We start from the raw sequence: 14,837 nt of genomic DNA on the forward strand, positions 1-14,837 counted from the left end.
TTGCTGCTTCTGACCCTTTCTTCGCTCTTTAGACTATTACCACCCTAGTTTAAACCTCACCTGGGTAATGGCATGCCTCACCTGGGTGATGGCAAAGGCCTCCCAACTGGTGTTCCTGCTTCCACTGTTTTCTATACACAATCCACTCTTCACCTAATAGAATGAGCTTTGTAAACTGTTTAGGTTCAAATATGTCACTTTCCTAATCACCACCCTTGAGATGGCTTTCATGGCACTCATGGAATACCCAGACCCTTACCATGGCCTAAGTTGCTTCACAAAGCTAGCTCTTGGATGTTCTATCATTTCCACCTTTACCACATTCTCCTTTTCCCAAGCTGCTCCAGCTATAAAGGCTTCCTCATTATTCCCAGAAGGAGCCAAGTGGGCTCCCACCTCAGGGTCTCTTATTTGGCACTGCCTCCATCTGAATATCTCTATCCCGAGGAATCAAAACTACTCACTTCTTCATTCAAGTATCTGCTCAGATTCACCTTTGAAGAGATGGATTCCCTGATCACCAGGTTTAAGATAGAACCTCTTCTCTCACTCTCCATCCCCTTCTATTGCCTGATTGATCTTCATAGCTGTTTGCTAGTATCCCTTCCTACACACCAGAATGTCTTGAATGTAATCCCACTGAAAGCAAGAACTTGGTCTGTTATGTTCACTGATGTATTTTCTAGCACCTAAAACAGTGCCTGGCATACACAAGTAACTCAAAAAGGTGAAGGAATAAATGAAAAATTGGGTGAATAAATGGATGAATGAGTCACCTTTTACTTGGACATCTGCCTTGACTTTTCCTCTTCCCAACAATTAGCAGCACCGAAGTTAAAATGTGTCACTTTGTTTTTTCCAGAAGGAACTAGCTCATCTCCCCTTACCTGTCCAAAATCCTGTAATGTCCTCCCCCAATGCAATGTTGGAAAAATACCAATTTGACCTAATGTAACCTGGGCTCTACCTAGTTCTCCATTTCTATGTATGACACTATTCTACAACCGACTCTACCACAGAGAAGAGGTAATCCCCACTCAAGGAGGTAGGACACACTTGCTATGCCCCTTTTTCTCTCTCTCTCTCTCTTCTTTTTTTTTAAGATTTATTTTTATTTATGATAGACAGAGAGAGAGAGAGAGATAGAGAGAGAGACAGGCAGAGGGAGAAGCAGGCTCCATGTCAGGAGCCTGACGCAGGACTCGATCCTGGGACTCCAGGATTGTGCCCTGGGCCAAAGGCAGGCACGAAACCGCTGAGCCACCCAGGGATCCCCTCTCTCTCTCTTCTTTACCTGGCAAGCCCTTGCATGTCCTTTGGGACTGAGTTAAACATCTTAGTCTCTGGGAAGCTCCAAGAACTTCCTTTTCCTATATGTTTTACAGCACCTATAATTACATATCATAGCTTTTGGCACACTATATTTTAATTATTCACTTAAATATATGTGTCATCTCAACTATACTGTCTTAATTCACTTTGGTATCTGTAGTGCCTAGCACAACAAATATATATTAGACAAATTTTAAAAATGTATAAGCTAACCCTTTCCTGAAAGATGCTGAAGCCCTAGCAATCAATATAAAGGTGTGTTTTATTTTGTTTTTCTTTCTTCAACTCAGTAGTTCTACTTAAGCTGTATCTAAACCACTCTCTGAGTCAGGTGTATTAGGGCCACCAATCATCTCTTTGAGTTACAACTTATATAATTGTTGATGCCATATGCGTACTACTAATAGTTAGCTAGTTTCCCTGCAGGATATTAGAAGCCCTTCCCATATACTCTGAAGGCTGACAATGCTTTTAAATCTATTTTCTAATCATCTCCTGGGCAATGGAGTTGCTGTGAGGATTAATTAAGGAAATATATGTAAAACACTCGGGATAGTGGGGGATCCCTGGGTGGCGCAGCGGTTTGGCGCCTGCCTTTGGCCCAGGGCGTGATCCTGGAGACCCGGGATCGAATCCCACGTCGGGCTCCCGGTGCATGGAGCCTGCTTCTCCCTCTGCCTGTGTCTCTGCCTCTCTCTCTCTGTATGACTATCGTAAATAAAAAAAATAAAAAATAAAAAAAAAACACTCGGGATAGTAACTGGCATATACTATACTACATGCTCAATAAATGCTATTATTATTCATCTTTCCTGTTTATTTCAAATATACATACATGACATTCGCATGTGTCCTAGTCCTCTAACTCATAGCATAGCCAGACAATGCAACCTAGTCGATGACTGATCATTATGACAGCATGTTGTAAGTTGGCTGGAGGCTGTTGAAATAACAACTAAAAATATAGTCCAGAGAAAAGAGATAATGAATAAGAATAGACTGAAAATTTCCCAGACACAGTTAGGGGGAAAGCAAATGCGACAGAGCCGAGGATGAAGAAAACATACTGAAAGTTTACAGGAGTATGGATAGAGTTTGGAAGGTGGTGTGTAAATGTAAAAATTTGGGGGCATATCGACCAAGCTGTAACAAGCCTAAGAGGAGTGAAGGGTATCTAATATCCTGATGCAGCACAGAGTTTTTAAGGGAAAAACTCTGCATTCAAGTTTACCGGCATGTGCTCACCCACATGCCCTATCATGTACACAATCCGTAAGAGCACTCTGGGAGTGATGGGAAGAGGAGAAGGCACCCAGAGAGTAACTGCAGGGTCACCTGGATTCTCTACCTGGATGGTTGTAGGTATCCCTAGAATAGAATCCTATAAAGTAAGCTCACTTAAAGATGACCACTTGGCATTCCAACCTGGCAAACCTAAGAATTGTACTACAGTTCATAAATGCATGTCCAGACTATGCTTATGATCAATGTAGAAAAAGCCTTAAACAATTCATGCTCCAATATTTCCACTTGTAAAAACTCATTCTAAAAAAATACATTATTAGAGCTGTTCTTAAAGACGTAGATATATTATGGAGGCACCTGGGCGGCTCAGTCAGTTAAGCATCTGACTCTTGGTTTTGGCTCAGGTCATGATCTCAGGGTTGTGAGATCAAGTTAGGTGTCAGGCTCCATCCTCAGCATGGAGTCCGCTGGAGATTCTCTGCGTCTCCCTCTCCCTCTGCCCCTCCTCCCATCTCTCTCTCCTCTCTCTCTCTCTCTCTCTTAAATAAATAAATAAATGAAATATTAAAAAAAAGACTTAGGTGTATTACTATTTACAATCATATTGCTTATAATTAGGATCCTACATGTCTAAATTTAGGTATCAGTTGCATAAACAATTTCTTATTTATTTAATATTTACACAGCTATTATATACAATCCGGGTTTGAAAAGAATATTTAACAATAGGAGAAAGTTGGGCAGCCCGGATGGCTCAACAGTTTAGCGCCACCTTCCGCCCAGGGCGTGATCCTGGAGCCTCGGGATCGAGTCCCATGTTGGGCTCCCTGCATGGAGCCTGCTTCTCCCTCTGCCTGTGTCTCTGCCTCTCTCTCTTTCTCTGTGCCTCTCATGAATAAATAAATAAAATCTTAAAAAAATAGCAAAAAGTTGTCATAAATATTGTTCAGTGCTAAAACCAGGTATGAAACAGTAAAGTACAAGTTCAATTTTCTGTAAAAATGTTTTACATATGGGTCCAGAAAAATAACTATTGAGAGATTAACTTGTGACTCTTTTCTTAAAATCACAAAAAAGGACTAGAAGGAATGAGTGGTTATCTACTTCCTTTATCACAATAAGATGACTAAAATTTGTGTTTTATCAGTAATGTTGGTTATGAGTTTTTCAAGTTGTAGGGCTGAAGGCAGAAGTTTCTGGCACCGGATCTGAATCACCCAACCAAAAGTCAGAAACAGGACAGAAGTTTCAAGAGCTAAGAGATGGAGAAGCCAGAAGTTTGCAGATTCCAAAAACAGCAAGAAGGAACACAGAAGTCCCTCTTAGGATTCATAGCCACCAACACTAGGATCAGAGACCCTACAGTCAAGGTTGACATAGAAGCAGCAGGTCCCTGCAAGGGAGGTGCACAGCTATTCTGGTAATGTTGACCACAGTGGAATGCAAAAGGCCCAGCTTGGACCAGAGAGAAGAAGAGGTACACAGTGACACTTTATTTCCCCTCAAGATCCATCTGGAAGGGCTCACTAAATTCAGAGATTAAAAGAAATGTGGCGGGATCCCTGGGTGGCGCAGCGGTTTGGCGCCTGTCTTTGGCCTAGGGCGCGATCCTGGAGACCCGGGATCGAATCCCACGTCGGGCTCCCGGTGTATGGAGTCTACTTCTCCTTCTGCCTGTGTCTCTGCCTCTCTCTCTCTCATTCTGTGTGACTATCATAAATAAATAAAAATTAAAAAAAATATTAAAAAAAAATAAATAAATAAAAGAAATGTGGCATTTCTTACACCCGAATTTTGTAGAGTAAAATCCAAATGCAAGCCTGGTAAGTATATGTGAAATACAAACACATAATATACATACTTATATACACACATATGTACAGGTAAGTGATCCATATACACTATCTAACATTTATACATATAATAATCCATATATTATATTACATATATACCATATATAGAAATTATATAAATATATAGTGGTTATCTTTAGACAATGACACTCTAGAAAAACTTGAATTACTTCTTTATACTTTTCTGCCACTTTGAGTTTTCCATATCAAATGTATAATTATGTCCCTAATGCACAAGTTATTTTTTTCAAAACACAGTGCCTATATCTAGCACTGCTCATAAAATTGCCTTGATTAGTATATTGACTCTGCAAGTATTGTTTCTCCAGCCAATTATTAAATTTACTAATTGTTTTGCTGAATTTAAAAAGAATTATTAATTACAAATGTAGTTGTAAGTGGTGGAGCTTACTTAAAGGAATCAATTCTTTCTCAGTGTTTGCTCATCCACCTGAAGCTGCTGTAAAGAAAGAATAACTTTAATGCTTCTTTACAAATATTCCTCCACTCCTTGTGGATGTTTGGGCATGTCCAACTTCCTCCTGAATCCGACCACTTCCCATCAGTGGCACTACTAATATTAGTCTAAGCCATTATCATCTTTCACTTAGTTGCTTGCAAAAAAACTCTTGTCTTTGATCCCCAACCCATATGGCCTATTTTCTAACATACAAGCCAGAGTTATAGCTCTAAAACTTAAGCACACATTGTGTGCTCCCTGCCCAAAGTTTATCAGTGGCTTCCCAGCTCATGAAGAATGCCTGACGTTTCTACCGTCACCACCTCATAAGAGCCTTCTCACTATTTTTTCAATATGTCAAGTGCACTCTGACCTTTGCATCAGTTGTGGTTTTTCCCAGAAACTCACTCCCAGATATTCACTGGGTTTCCTCCTTGCCTTCAATTAGGTCTTTATTCAAAGCACCTTCAACAAGGAGGGCTTTCCTGACCATCCTAACTGATGGAACACAATGGCATCTCAGATTCCTTCCACTGCCTTATTTTCCTTCATGGCATTTACCTAACATATTGTATGTTTCTTTGTTTTGGGATGTCTATTGACTGCTTCCCCATCAACAGATTGTAAGCACCATAAAAGCAGAGATTTTTTTCTGTTTTCTTGGCACATAGTAGGTGCAGCAGTCCCCTTATTCATGGCTTCACTTTCTGTGGTTTTAGATACCTGCAGGCAACTGCACTAGAAAGAGATGATCCTCTTTCCAACATATGGTCATAGGTCAATAATAGCTAGTGCTACACCACAATGCCTACATCATGAATCTGACTTCATCTCATCATGAAGCCATTTTGTCATCTCACAGCATCACAAGGAGGGTGAATGCAGTATAGTAAGATATTCTGAGAGAGAGACCACATTCACATAACTTTTATTACAGAAGATTGTTGTAATTGTTCTATTTGATTTTTAGTTATTGTTGCTAATCTCTTACTGTCTGTAATGTAAAATTAAACTTTATCATGCATACATATGTGTAAGGAAAACATAGCATATATGGGGTTTGGTACTATCCGCCATTTCAGACGTCCACTGGGGGTCCTTGAATGCATCCCTCCATGGATAAGGGAGGAATACTATACTCAACAAATATGAGTTGTTAGGAAAATACCATTTAAAAATTTCAGAGATAATTTTCCCCCATCACATTGGGAGAACACTAAGTTTGCAATCACTTGAGTTAATAAGGATGTGCCGAAACGGCGCTCACAGGACTAGTGGTGGTAGGAATAGACACTGGCAAAGTTTTGGGCATGTTACTTTGGCAAAATCTTTGAAACTTCTGAATGTACATTTTCCACATATCTAGGGAAATGCTGGAACACTTGCTTAGGTGTAGAAAGACGTGTTCACTGTATTTGTTAAGAATGAACGCTTGGGGTGCCTGGGTGGCTCAGTTGGTTAAGCGTCAGACTCTTGTTTTCAACTCAGGCTGTGATTTCAGGGTTGTGGAATCAAGCCTTGCATTCAGCTCTGCACTGAGTGCAGAGCCTGCTTAAGATTCTCTCTCCTTCTGCCCCCTCCCACTCATGCTCTCTCTCTTTTTAAAATAAATCAATCTTTAAAAAAACCCAAACACTTGAAAATAGTATAAATGTCCACCATTCCAAGAATGATTAAATCAATCACAGCACTTTGATACCATTAAATATTATGTAGATGTTAAAAAGAATGTGAAGGAATCTACATGTATGTAATTTAACGTATAAAGACATGCACTGGGTTGATAAACAATGGAACCAGGGCAGTGACTGTGGGGTTGGGGCAGGAAGAAGTGGCTATTTTATCAGGAGATTTTGATTGTATTTTATACCTTAAGCTGGGTCACAGGCACGCACGTATTCTTTCATTTTTTTCAGTAGCTTCTGCTATATTTGAGATATTTTACTTTTTAAATGAAAAAATGTATACATTCATATTTCATATATAAACAATGAAGTCACAAATAAAATATTAATAAAATAATACCTGTAAGACATATGGTTAAATGAAAAAATCATAGACCTATACACATGATACCATAAGTCTGAAGGAAAATAAAACAGGAAGAGAAGAAGACATATGCATGCATATATGTAAATTCAGAGGTTATGGCCATTAGATTCTACAACCAATTATTAATCATAAATATTTTGGGGGCTTGGGTGGCTCAGTTGGTGAAGCATCCAACTCTTGATTTCAGCTTGGGTCCTGATCTCAGGGTTATGGGATTGAGCCCTGCATTGGGCTCTGCACTGGGGGTGGAACCTGCTTAGGATTCTCTCTATCCCTCTGACCCTCTCCCTCCTGCATAAAATAAATTAAAAAAAAAAAAACAAAAAATAAGTATTCTAGTATTCTGGGCAGGGAGATGGAGGGTATTGGGAGATTTTTCTCTCTGGGGCCTTATTGGAATTTTAAACTACAAGCATACGTTTATGTATTACTTGTTCAACTGAAGAATAAAGAAGTACTACTCCCTCTTCTGTGAATCCCATCTTCTCTTACACTTCTGGCGAACTCACGACTTTGTCACTTCACACTAGAAGGTTAAAGTACTGTTCCTGCCAAACAGGTCATACATGAGAGTGTTAATTTCTCTAAGCAGTTGGGTGTGAACTCTGTTCTAACTAGAAAACAAATAAACTCACTGACTCGTCGATGCCTCGCCAGGGAATGTCAGCTTAGCTATAGGCTTATGTTTGTTCACTTGTTCATTCAACCATACCTCTATCTACTCAGGCACTTGTATACCATCTGAGCAGAATATTTGAGGATCTCCTCTACTTCAATCACTAAGAAGAGGAAGGAGGCATGGATCCTTCCCTTAGGGAGCTCAGAAGCTACTGGAGTAGACAGACATGAATCCAGTAAGTGTATATATGTAAAATTACAGCTATTGTGGAAGCTGTGAGAAGAGGTACACACGGTGGTGTTGACCCTGGTGAGAGATCAGAAAATACTTTCTTAAGCCTTAATTTGAAGAAAGAACAGAAGTTGGCTGAAAAAAAAGGCAGGGAATGTCAGGGCCCTGGGTTGGATGTGTAGCAGTGAGAATGACATGGTTTCCCCCAATAGCTAAGGGAGGACCAACATAAATGGAATAAAGGGAGCCAGAGAGACACCATCACATGACCCTGATAGGGTCAGGCTGGGAGGAGACTGGACACTGGGCTAAGTATTTAGGTCTTCATCATGACTTCAATGGAGAGTCACAAACTGCTTTTAGAAGGTTGACACTGCGGGTGACCTAATCAGAGTTGAATTTTGACATGTCTGAAGTATAGAAGGACAACTTTAGTCTTGGGGGCTTTTTTGTTATTTGTTTTGGAGGATGGCCTTTGGCTGTAGTAATTTAAAAGACTTTTCCTTCCAGATACATAAGGCAACTTATCTAGAATGTGTTTCTTAGTAAAAGAGGTGCCACCCCGTAGAGGATGCTTGAGAGATTTACGGGGCATTAGGTTGTGGTTATGATCAATGAGCACTATAGGGGAAGGATGGGTGACATTGCAATATGAGAGACGGTCTCTCATTAAAAAAAGTCCTTCCATATTTTCCATGATTTTAGAATGTCCTACCAGCCATTTGAGTAAGTGAAAACTTTGTTTATAATCACCTAATCTAAAAAAAAAAAAATCCTAACCTAGAAGGTAGCTCCTTCTACATATAAACACAAATAATTTTTTGCACATTAATTTATATACACTAAATGAAGGGAAGATTATGCTTTTCTTTTGTTCGGAGCAAGTATTGTCTATATGTTACCAACAGCAATGCCATTCATGGTACTAGAGTTGCCAGCACAACACACCTGTCCTGGACTTTTGTTGGTAGTTGTTGCATTCATGGTGACTTAACACACAAGTGCTAGTGTCTGACCGCTTTATTACATCTTCTACTGTAAACAAGCCTGAGCATTTACATAGTGAAATACACATTCTTTTATCACAAATCACTTTTGTTTTATTGCTTTTTTTGTATTCCAATTAATGTATTATGTAGATATTTGTAAAATCTTGTCTAGATTATATTAATCATGTATTTTGTTTCAGCATAGTCAAAGGGTATTGCAAAATAGTTCTTTAAAAAAAGGGCAGGGATGGGGATCCCTGGGTGGCGCAGGGGTTTGGTGCCTGCCTTTGGCCCAGGGCACGATCCTGGAGACCCAGGATCAAGTCCCACTTCGGGCTCCCGGTGCATGGAGCCTGCTTCTCCCTCTGCCTGTGTCTCTGCCTCTCTCTCTCTCTGTGTGTGTGACTATCATAAATAAATAAAAATTTAAAAAAATTTTAAAAAAGGGCAGGGTAAGGGTGCCTGGGTGGCTCAAGTTGGTTAGGCTGCCGACTTGCAATTTCAGCTTCAGCTCCAGTAATGATCTCAGGGTCCTAGGATCAAGCCCCACATTGGGCTCTGTGCTCAGTGGGGAGTCTGCTCGAGATTCTCTCTCGCTGTCTAAATTAAATAAATACATATTTTAAAAAATAAATAAATAAAATAAAAATTTAAAAAGGGCAGAGTGGGATCCCTGGGTGGCGCAGCGGTTTAGCGCCTGCCTTTGGCCCAGGACGCGATCCTGGAGACCCGGGATCGAATCCCACGTCGGGCTCCCGGTGCATGGAGCCTGCTTCTCCCTCTGCCTGTGTCTCTGCCTCTCTCTCTCTGTGACTATCATAAATAAATAAAAATTAAAAAAATAAATAAAAATAAATACAAAATAAAAAGGGCAGGGCAGTGGTTAATATATGATTGAGAACCACTGGTCTAAAAAAGTATACTAGCTTTCACAAGCTTGACTGTTTTCTCTTCTTGAACTTCAGATGTCTTGTCTCAGATGAATGTGCTGTAGTGTTCCTGATTTTCAATCCTAGACATACACAGTTACAGATCAGTGAATGTCAAAGGTTGGAAATGACAGAGCAGAGGTAGAGGCAGCATACTATTACTCTATCAAGAAAATTAGAAAAATCTGCTCTAGCTTCAAGCTTTTCTCATTCACAGCCCAGAAGGATTTTAACAGCAATAATACACATCTTCCATGAAAAGCTGTATTTCATTATCTTATGAATATCTAATTTGACAATATTTGCAAATCAAGTTTGTAGAATTCTGCTTATGTGTGTGTATGTGTGTGTGCGTTATTCTTTCTCAGAATAATTTATGGGGTAGAAATGCTTCTATGCACCAGAAACTGCTAAGAAAGAAAAATTAATTTTGTGGTAGCTTGAAAATAAATGCTAGGAGGCAATATATAATGTAATGTAATATAATGTAATGTGATATAATGTAATTAGGGTAACTCCTTAGGGCTGATGCTGGCAGCTTTCCAATCCTTCAGGCCTCTTTGGCCTCTCTGCTTTAATAATAATGGAGTAAAGAATAGTTATCATTATCTGAGTGCCGCCATGTGCCAGGAAGAATGCTGTTTTTGAAACATTAACTCATTCAATTGTCACAACAAGCCTATGGAGATAGATGTTACTACTGCATCTAATTTTCAGATGAAGAAACTGAAAGTCTAACATTTGAACTGATGTTCTTAAAGTCACCTAACTAGTTGTAGGTTCAGGATTTAAACCAAAGTATCCCTCACTCCAGAACCCAAGATGTACTAAGATGAATGTTCTAAAATGTTAAAGAAAATTAATAACCAGTGGCATAATGTCTGAAGGTAATCTAAAAGTTAAAAGAGGTAATCTGGAATATAAATGAATGTAAATGCTTACCTTTTTAAAAAATGTTCTGATAATTCCTTTGAGAACTCTAAGTTCCTAAACCTGCTCTCCTCCAGTGAGCTTAGTTCCTTACTTCCTCAGTTACTCACTCCAATGTTTAAACCTTGAACTTTTCATTACCAATAACTATAACCCCCAACAACTGTGCTTTCAAATATCTCACTTTCCAACGATTTCCTATCTTTGAACTCATCCCATTCCCACTCTGACTCCAGTAATGTTTTCACTCCCTCTGGGTATTCAATCCATTGATTCAAACCAAACCTTTTTCATTACCCCTCATCCTACCCTCCTTTGAACATGGCACACCCTAACTAGGTTATGGGATCTTAAAGATATGGATACTAAAGTTTCAAGAAGCCTGAGGATACCCTAAGAATTGTCCCAGATAACGATTAACAATAGATACTCGAAAATATCTAGACAAGGTTAACCAGAATAAAAAAGGCTTTTGAATTAGTCCCTGAATCACAAGTAGAGGTGTTGAGGAAATGTAGATTTCAACCTAGAATCCAAGAGGCCCAAAGGTGCCAGGGTAGCTAACTCCAATATCTGAAACACCACCAGGTAGCTCTAAAGAGAGTGACTGCGTCCAGTGAGAAAGAAACATTGGTAAGTAGAGTTCAACTTGAACAAAGAGAAAATAGCAAATACTTTTCTTCTCATTTTTTAAATTCACTCCACTTGTATAGTTGAAATGCTGTGTTGAGAAGGTTTCTGAAAATGGGTTTTCAATCATCTTTGTGTCAGTCAGAATGGGCTAGATTATACTCTGATAACAAACAACTTCCCATCTTCAGTAGTTTAGAAGAATAAAAGTTTATTCTCACTCACTATACAAATCCATTGTGGCTAGTCAGGGAAGCTATGCTCATCACATTCACTCATGAAACCAACTGATTGAGTAGCCACCATTTTACAAGTTGCCAGTTGCCATGCCAGAGGGAAAGAGAACTCAGGGAGTGGGAGGGTGCACGTGTGTGTCACAAACTGGGAATGAAATGCTCCTGCCTGGATGTGACTCACAACACTTTCATTAAACAACTCATTGGCCAGAATTAGTCACATGGCCCCATCTGGCCATAAGGGAGGTAGGATATTCAAACCTACAGTGTGCAACATGATGAGCACCACATGCAGAACAGTAATCAGTGGCATTCCTCATGGATCCCGCTAAGACGTTTTGACATTTAAGTATGGTACTTTTCATTCCTGTACTAATCTCCAGAGCTGCCCTGCAAAGGCTCAAAATGTAGTCAGTTCCCTAACTGACTACAAGGAGTGTGTGTGTGTGTGTGTGTGTGTGTGTGTGTGTGTGTGTACAAGGGGTACAAGGAAAGTTAGAAGGCTTGTCGAATCACTACACTTGCAACTAATGTAAGATTGTGTGTCAGAAAAAAATCCCACTAAAAGGTAGCATTAAATGTAACAACATTCAATAAAGGTTCTATTTTTTCATTAAAAAAATAGAAAAGGTTAGAGGACTACAGGTCAATGACATCATAGAGGCTGTTCCTTTATCTAATAGACTAGAGGAATGATAAGAAAGCCACAATTCTAAGTTTCTACATGAATTCCTTATCACACTGAAATACACAGAATTTGGGACTGTGGAACCCTTCACTAAGTGCAGCTAGTTCTTTAAAGAGAAAGAACTAGTTTTCAAACCAGTTAAATGGCTCAGCACTGAGCTGAATTTTTATCAACTAAAGCAGACCAAAATATGGGCTGTTACTATTCCATCACTGCTTTTTTTTTTCCCACACAAAAAAATGTCAATTACATTATCTCCCTCCCTAAGGACAGACAACGATCAGATCAATCAAACAGAAAGTGAAGCAAAGGATTTCCACTGGGAGAAACCCTGATAGCAAGATATATAGTGCTACCAAGATTTCTTTATAAAAACCAGAACCTGACTAGCAGCACCTGTTCCACTACAGACAGAACAGCAAATGGTTAGGAGAGAAAATGATTTGCTATTCACCCCAGCCCATTAGCAACAAACTAATCAGTGATAGATAAAACATCTGAGAAAAGGCAAGTATGCATTAAAGCTTCTCTGTCTCTGTCTCTCTCTCTCTCTCTCTCTCTCTCTCTCTCTCTCACACACACACACACACACACACAAACACACACGATAAATTTTAAAAATTAACATCTGAATTTAGCCTTCAGTTAGCAAAAGCTAGTTTTTGCTGTTCCTGTTTAATCCACATAATTCCAAAAGATCAGGATTATTATTCTTGCTTAATCCATACAATTCAGAGAGATCAGGATTGTTATTATGATCAATACTTTCAGATAAGGAAACTCAGATTCAAAAAGAGTAATTTCATTCGCTCACTCTTATCTAAGGAGGTCTCTCTATGTGGTACCCAGGAAGGCACCTGAATGGGGATGTGCCCAAAACTGACTTTCTAATCTGTCAAAGTTGACATAATGGGGAAGGAACCACCTCAACACCCCACCAACGTTTTCCCATTGTCAGAGCTGATGATGGAATGTTGGGCTTGAGGGACCATGAGTCCTGCAATTTATGTAACTTCTTGTGTTCTCAGGGAAATTATTTATCTTTGACATTCTACATTAAGTCACATTTCCACCCACCACAGAATTCATTTTATTTTTCATAAATCACCAAGTGATATAAAATGATTTTCTCTGGGTTTTAGAGAAAATAACCCTATGGTGGAGCTGATTATAACATCCCAAGAGAAAGCAGGCATTATAGGACAACTAAATGAGTTTGCCCACATGAGAGTTAATTACCAGGCATCTTAGAAAATGAGCCAGATCATCTGTAGATACAAAGGCTGACAAGCTGATGAATTTGTGGCTCACTGGTCTGGTCAAGAGAAGGGCTTCTGGGTGCATCTCTTCTCTGTCTTCCTGCTTCTGTCCCTTCTCACCACCTGGGAGCCTATATAGGTTCCTGTAAACCTTCAATTCTGGGGTTAGCATTGCCGTTGATGAAAGGAGGGGTAAGTAAGCCTTGGTCAATTACATAGAGATCTAAACCTCAATTCAGCCTGCCTATAACTCCAGTTTGGCTCTATCCAAACACCAAAGTTGCACTAGTTCAGCAACTGCATTCCTTTCTTTTCCTGTGTCTGATGTCTGATTTCTTTCTTCTGTCTCCCTCTCTCTTTCTCTCTCCTCCCACTTACCTCTCTTTCTTTTTAATTACATGGGGAAAACATGAATACATTCTTCAGTTAACAAAACTGGATTAGTAATAATTAATGTCTGACATGGTCATGTGTTGATAGAGATCAGAAACAATGGGGCTTCTTAGGAACTGCTGGAAGGAGTATAGCCACATTGTAGAGGATTTTGGCACAACCTAGTAAAGTCAAGGTGTTTACACCCTATAAATCACTCCTAGGTACAGAGCCTAAAGAAATTCACACAGATATCCAAGGTGACACCATTATTTATGGGATAGTTTTCTGTAACTGCAAAACACTAGAAATTAAGTGTTCAACAACAGGAAAACCATAAAAAATTTATATAGTCATAGAGTAGCCACCTATGCAGAAATGAAAAAACTAAACTAAACATGTCACTATTGATACATTTTGCACATATAATGCTGAGTTTTTTAAAAGCTAGTTGTAAAATAATACACACAGTATGTTATTTATGTAAAGTTAAAAACATGAAACACATTGTATTAACATAATTTTTGATATTATTTGGGAATTCAAGCTTATATAACTGAAAAGTATAAAGAAATGCATGGGAACAACAGACTCCAAATCCAGGGAGGCAATTATTTCTGTGGGGATAAATGTGGAGGAGTCAACTTATTTGTCATGCTTTATTTACTAAGCTGGATGACGGTACATGGGAATTTGTTCCATTATACTACATGCTAGTTGGTTAGTTTGACCTACTTCAAAATAAATTCTAAGTACTCTAAAAAAAAAAATCAAACATTTCAAATAAACCTAAATTCACTTTGACTATTACTCAAGACCTAATTCCCAACACACTCCAGAGGTTATCTACTATTATTATTAGTTCCTTTCTGCTCAATATATATAGCATTGTTTGAACAAGTGGGTCTTTCATTTTTACATAAGTGATGATACAACACATATACTTTTATTTAACATTATGTCTTGTCCCTCATTAACAAAAACACGTTTCCCTAGAAAATTATCATTATTT

Source organism: Nyctereutes procyonoides, unplaced genomic scaffold (genome assembly GCF_905146905.1).
Source record: "Nyctereutes procyonoides isolate TBG_1078 unplaced genomic scaffold, NYPRO_anot_genome, whole genome shotgun sequence".
NCBI classification, from domain to species: Eukaryota; Metazoa; Chordata; class Mammalia; order Carnivora; family Canidae; genus Nyctereutes; species Nyctereutes procyonoides.